Source organism: Perca fluviatilis, chromosome 23, assembly GCF_010015445.1.
Source record: "Perca fluviatilis chromosome 23, GENO_Pfluv_1.0, whole genome shotgun sequence".
Classification (NCBI taxonomy): Eukaryota; Metazoa; Chordata; class Actinopteri; order Perciformes; family Percidae; genus Perca; species Perca fluviatilis.
In genome coordinates this window covers 14109923-14116680 of record NC_053134.1, presented here as the reverse complement: position 1 = coordinate 14116680, position 6758 = coordinate 14109923, and the positions used below count along the sequence as shown (strand labels likewise).

General features: G+C 39.4%; 1 long non-coding RNA gene across 1 annotated transcript; it reads right to left on the bottom strand.

Moving 5' to 3' along the window:
- Positions 1-344: 344 nt before the first annotated feature.
- On the bottom strand, positions 345-938 carry LOC120553487. The gene is made up of 3 exons (XR_005638172.1): positions 880-938; positions 745-780; positions 345-416 (listed from the first exon to the last, which is right to left on the bottom strand). It is a non-coding gene; the product is annotated as an uncharacterized LOC120553487 (long non-coding RNA).
- Between the last annotated feature and the right edge of the window lie 5820 nt (positions 939-6758).

The following is a 6758-nucleotide window of genomic DNA, read 5'->3' as shown; positions in this document are numbered from 1 at the left end:
ACATTTTTAAGGGCATCTGGTATGATGTATCTTTTCTATGGTGGCCCTGGAGGCCAAAGACAAAAAAAAAGACAAAGAACTATGCTGGATAAAACACATTATTGAAATACAAAATACATCATTAGAGAAACACAATGGAATTTCAGAATACACGACTTTTCAATTGCGACATTTGAAGAAAACAAAGATATTTGACCATCCGTGTGAGATAATTAGGCTAAAGAAAGGAAAGAAGTAGGACGGTCTTATGCCATTTTATTTATGTGATGTAAGAGGAATACACTGCGTCTTTAATGTATGTGCAAACAAGTGAAATAACCCGATTTGAATATAATACTCTTTACCCAAGATGTCATGGCGACCCAAAACGTGGAGGTGCGTCTTTTTACAAGGGATAAGACTGTAGGAAGACAAGGCTACACACAACACACACACACACACACACAGAGACACACACACACACACACATACACACACACATGCACACACACAATGTGTTAATAATGAAGGGTTTTCATCTCTCTTTGTTTTCTGCAATTTAAAGCCACTGAAAACTGAGGTAGTATAAGAGTTTAACACTTAAAACATTATAAATAATGCAAATAATATATCTATAAGCGGATTTCTTTCACAGGAAAATACACAAAAAATTAAATGAAGTAAAAGAAAATACAGAGATCTTCAATTAAAATAGCCAAAAGTGTTAGTCAATTTGTTCTCAGTTCATTTAGGGCTACATTTTACCTTCTCATAAACAAGGCTGTAGTTTCCAACTCCAGCCTAAAGCAGAAAAAAAAACATTATATGTCCGTACTAAACACTATAAAATAGACGACATATTGTATATGCAATACACACACTGCAGTACACTTTGTATACCTGTTTGAAGATTGAATGATTTACACATCTGGAGCTGTTGTCCAGTCCATCACACAAGCAGGAGTCTGGAATCAAGGACTCCCAGTCTTTGTAGCTTTGGAGTCCACAGCAATTAAACTGAAGTGACACACACACACACACACACACACACACACACACACACACACACACACACACACACACACACACACACACACACAACCACATATGACTCAGAGCTACTTAGATATGTGCTTTACTCAAACAACTACTACGAAATAAAAATAGACATTGAAGATGTCATTTTGAATCTTCCTTCTGTTTGTACAAATGGTGTGTGCAGGTAACTGAGAGTTAGAATGTGTTCCATGTTTTCACAGTTCATTCACAGTTTCATTAGTCCACATTCACAATGTATTGTGTGTCTCAAAGGTCCCATGACATGGTGCTCTTTGGATGCTTTTATATAGACCTCAGTGGTCCCCTAATACTGTATGTGAAGTCTCTTTCCCGAAATTCAGCCTTGGTGCAGAATTGAAATGTCATAAACTGCAAGAACACGTGTACAATGGCTGACAGTATGTAATGAATAACTTTCTTTAAAGGTTCCATGGCATGAAAATTTCACTTTTATGAGGTTTTTTAACATTAATATGAGTTCCCCTAGCCTGCCTATGGTCCCCCAGTGGCTAGAAATGGTGATAGGTGTAAACCGAGCCCTGGGTGTCCTGCTCTGCCTTTGAGAAAATGAAAGCTCAGATGGGCCGATCTGGAATCTTGCTCCTTGGGAGGTCAAAAAAAACAAGGGCCCCCCCCACCCTGGGGTGCCCCCCCCCCTATGTTTGCCCCCCCCCCCAAAAAAGGATTTTCTCGTTTCCCCCACAAAAATGGTGGTTGTTCCCCCCCCCCCCCCCCCCCCCCCCCCCCCCCCCCCCCCTTTTTTTTTTCCCCCCCCCCACAGACACAGAAATGGTACATCCTAAGGACAGCTCATTGTGGGACTGGCTCTAGTGGCTGTAGTTCTGCACCAAGGCTGAATTTCAGGAAAGGGACTTCAGATACAGTATTAGGGGACCACTAAGGTCTATATAAAAGCATCCAAAAAGCAGCATGTCATGGGACCTTTAAACCTCTGAACACAACATTGACATATCATCAACGTTTAGGTTGACATGACAGACTTGTTAGCAAACAGTACATCCACAAGTTACGAAGCAACATTAGTAAGAAGACAGACAAACAATTGTTTTCCTTACAGTAAATTTTACATCCTAAAAAATATTTCCTGCCTTACCTCAGCCTGCCAGCGGTACACATTGTTGAGTGAATGGCAGATTGTGTCAGTCTGGTTTAGTGTGTTTCCTGGTGTATCTGCCAGAGGCAGCAGAGCCAAGTAGCGCTTCTCAAACTGTTTTATCACCTAGAGGCAAATAGAAAGACAAACACCTGCAATGATGCTTTAATGCCACTGCTGCCACCATTTCTGAAACAGGCTAGTTCCATTTGACATTGGGACACTGACCAAGACCGTGAGATGTGGTTGAAAGTTCCAGAAACAAAACTACTGTAGTAAGAAGACGAAGACCTTGAGTTAAGTTTTTTTTTTTTTGGTCAAACTACTGTTTCCAATGTCAAAAATGAGCTTTCATTCTCATGCTAGTTAATGTTTACAACATTCAACTATAAAGGTGAGGTGGGATATGCCTACCTGATTCTCTTTTTCCCAAAACCCAACAGATAGAAGCATATTCAGCAACAGGACACTGGCTGCAACAATTGACTTAAGAGAAACAAGAGGAGTGAAAGACGGTTCAATCAAGTTTTAAGTTTTTTTTCCGAGGGGGAATATCTTACTCACAGACATCCACATACCACTCTTGCATAGAAGCCATTTCTTCTCCAGAGTTCCTGCAGCAGCAACATACAGACCATCAGACTGAACCCCGACCAGAAATACACCAGTCTGGCCCAAATTTCCAGCCTGGAATCTACAAGATCCTACAAGAAAAAAAACTCACAATCACATCCACATGGACAGAGCACAACACAGTGACTAGGGCTGGGTAGTAAATCTCAGTCAGTACCGAAAGCTGGAATCAAATGTCTTGGTCAGATTCATAGTCTTGTTTACATATTTTTGATCAGATAATTCCTGATTCAAAACATAAATAAAAAATACAGATAATACACATGCCTATATTTCAGTTTAACCAGATTTGCATCAATTTCCAGTTTCATATTTCAGATGACGCACCTTTTTATTTGAGCTGTTACCGTCATCAGTGTCACATGGTTACATATTGTTTTTAGGAGTGATTTTAAGATCTTACTGATTTCTTATAGGGCACACTGGAACTTCTGTTCATTTAGCTACATATAAATCCTTATTTGCTTCATTAGATTATCCAATATTGCTCGCGGTTGTTACAACCAAGACCAAAGGAGACTGAATTTGCCATGTTTTATTCTGTCAAGTACAGAATATATAGAAATGACTTGTGTTATTATCGTCCTGTCAGTCTCACCTCGCTGTTCCCACATTCAAAGCTCCGGCTGTCCAGAAGGAGTCCTGATGCTGTCAGGATAAGTAACAGTACACACCAGACCTGCAAAGCAACAGCGGCTTTACTGTACAGCTGCAAAAAAAGTATAATTTTGAGGTGTTTTGTACTTTACTTGGGTATTCTACATTCATGCTCCTTTAGAGAGAAATATTGTACCTTTTACTCCTACAACCATCTGGCAGTTACTATTTACTATTTACTTGGCAGATTTGAGATTGTTTATACGAAACATATGATCAGTATTGATTAAAGTAATATTGCTACTTATATTTAAGTAGCTAAAGGATTTGAATACACCCCCCCCCCACCACCACTGAAGACAATTGTAACACATGTATTTCTGAGATAGACGTACTTTTACTTTTGACTGCATAGTAGTAGCAGAGTTATTCAAATGTAGTTAATAATTATTAGACTAATTATAACATGCAAAGCAAATATAAGTGAACAGTCTATCTATCTATCTATCTATCTATCTATCTATCTAATAGTACAATGAATACTTACTGCATATAATATCACCATCACTGTTGCAATCCACAGGATGGCATTTGGTTTTCTGAAGAATCTGTTGTTACCCATCTCAGCTGCCATATCGTCACAATTTTCCTTCTCCAACTGCTTCAGGAGGAAAAGGACCACAGAGTGACCTTGGACAGATGTTTGGTTATGAGAAAAGAGAAGAGGAGGGAACCGCCGTCTCTGACCATCAACACTCCACCTCTGTATGGAGCGTGAGTAATGCCACAACAGGTCCTCCTGCGCTCTGCCAAGAAAGGTCTTACCTGCTGAATGCATGTATTTATGAAAAAAGGTCATCAAGACTCTTCCTAGAATGGGGTGGGGCTCATGTTTGACTTTGTAAAAATGCAAAACCCTGAAAAAAAAGTGAACAAACTGCATAGTCGTGACATGAATCTTTGAACTGAAATGAACTAACTGACTACAATCAGCAAAAGATGAATCATTTTCACTTCTACTCTGATCTGACACCGCTAAAGTTCAGTTAAAGATCATGGTTTGGGTTAGGGTAGCTCCTTGGTTAAAGTTAGAAAACCATCGTCTTCATAATTAAGAAAAACGCCCTCGTGGTTAAGGTTAGAAAACAATTGCAGTCACTGTTAAAAGAAACTATGACTGTTGTTAAAGGAAACTGAAAATGAACAGCAGCTTCCTGTGTCGAAGTCCACCATTTTGTTAAACCTACCCCTCAACCTCTCCAACTACTTGTTTTGCCATTTGCTGAATCAATTGATTGATGCTGAGTTACTCTAGTAGTAAAACAGCAGAGTACTTAAAAAAGTAAGTTACAAAGTTTTATACATCCAGCGCCATCCAGCGCCTTTGTTTGGCTGCAGGACCAGATGTCTGTTTGCCTGTCCTGGACTACCTCTACTCCATGACCCCTATCCCGATGCACCCATCATCCCACCCCCACTGCGTGTCATGTTATATTGTTATGTTGTGTTATGTGCAGCAGTGCAAATGTACTGTTATGTGGTGTGCAGCAGTGCAAATGTATTGCTTGTGTGCTTATGTGCTGAGGTGTTTTTTTCCTGTTCCCACACTGTACCCCTATTCAGGGGCATAGTCTGGGAGTTGCCTTTTTCTCCTCGTCTCTCCTCATGTCATGCTGTATTTTCTTCCCACTTATATGTGTATGTACCTTGTAAAGCGCTTTGTGATTTATATCTGTGAAATGCGCTCTATAAATAAATTTTACTTACTTACTTACTTACATAAAAATAGAAAAAAAGAATATGATGTTGGGGTATTTACATTTATTCAGGTAAAACATGTTTACAAAGTGACACAGTTGATGTAAAAAAAAGATGATGGGATGATGGGATGATGGCACAGGTCAAGGCCAAACTCTGCATGTCATCATGTTGGGTCAGATACTTGTTGTTCATTCAAGGATACATTACCAATATTACCAATGTACCAATATACAAATGGTATAAAAGAGTATTTGGGATGTTGGATCTTACTGAACCAACTAGTTTTTACTTCAGTGCCCTCATCTTTTCTTCATTGAAACATCTTGTTAGTGACTTTTGCACTGCAACATGCAAATGTTACCACTTGGGGGCGCCAGTTGATAGTACGTTACTCTACAGTGACTAGAATTGCCTTAAAAGCAGTTTTTCTGGACTCTATGCCAGGTTCTCTTAACCCTAACCCTAACCCTCTTGTCCATTTACAATAATGTGTCAGTATGCAAGCAGGGAAGCTCTGTACCAGTGTCACTAACATAAACACACTCCATGTAAAACACACACATGCAGTATAGGCTACTTAAATAGACACAGACAAACACACACATATGCAGCTCTCAAAAGCTAGGACAGTAATTACGTGTCTAAATCTGACAGAGCGTTCAACCGCCAATGTCTGGCTGCGTGCCAGTGTGTGTGTGTGTGTGTGTGTGTGTGTGTGTGTGTGTGTGTGTGTGTGTGTGTGTGTGTTGTGTGTGTGTGTGTGTCTCATTGGTAAAGACAGAGACAGGCTGGCTGGAATCTGTTGAGGGAAGGGGATGCACCCAAGAACACACACACACACACACACACACACACATACACGCACACACACACACACACACACACAGACACATACACACACAGAAGGCTGAGCAGTGCCACATCACCCACCTCACCACTCGGCCCACGCTGCACACACTCTCAACCTCACACACTGTTTTCTCACACACATATCACACAGATAATAAGGCTGAGTTTCAAACATTCTGTTTGATACCATTACATTAGTCCATGTTACTCCAGTATTGTTGACTTTTTAATTTTTCACGTTATATACATACATTTTTATTTTCGTGGTATTTTTTTTATCTTTTAGGGGAAAAAACCTACTGAGAAAAGATTTTGGAGAAAATAGTAAGGTAAGGTATTTCGTTTCATGCGAGTACCCTAAAAAGACTCAGATACTGCCAGCTAACATTTACCTAGGTTGGGTCTCTATCTGATAATGCAAATATCATCTTAAGTACAATTTTGAAGTATTTTTTCTTTACTTGAGTATTCTATTCTTTACTTGCACACACTGAAAATGACTTGGTCAATTTGTACCCAATTTGGGACAATGTAGCACCGCCCCAGTACCATGAGCATAAAAACCACTGGGTGACCAAATCAAAAAAATGTGTTATTTTGTTTTAGTTATTGATATTATTTACATTAGGCTATTCAGCCACACCAATATGTGGTTATATTGATCCAGTAACAATGTCATGCTTAGATTTTTGTTGGGTCATCAATTAAACCATAAACTGTATGTTTTTATAAACATTTTTAGTGTTCTGTTTAGACAAAAAAAAAG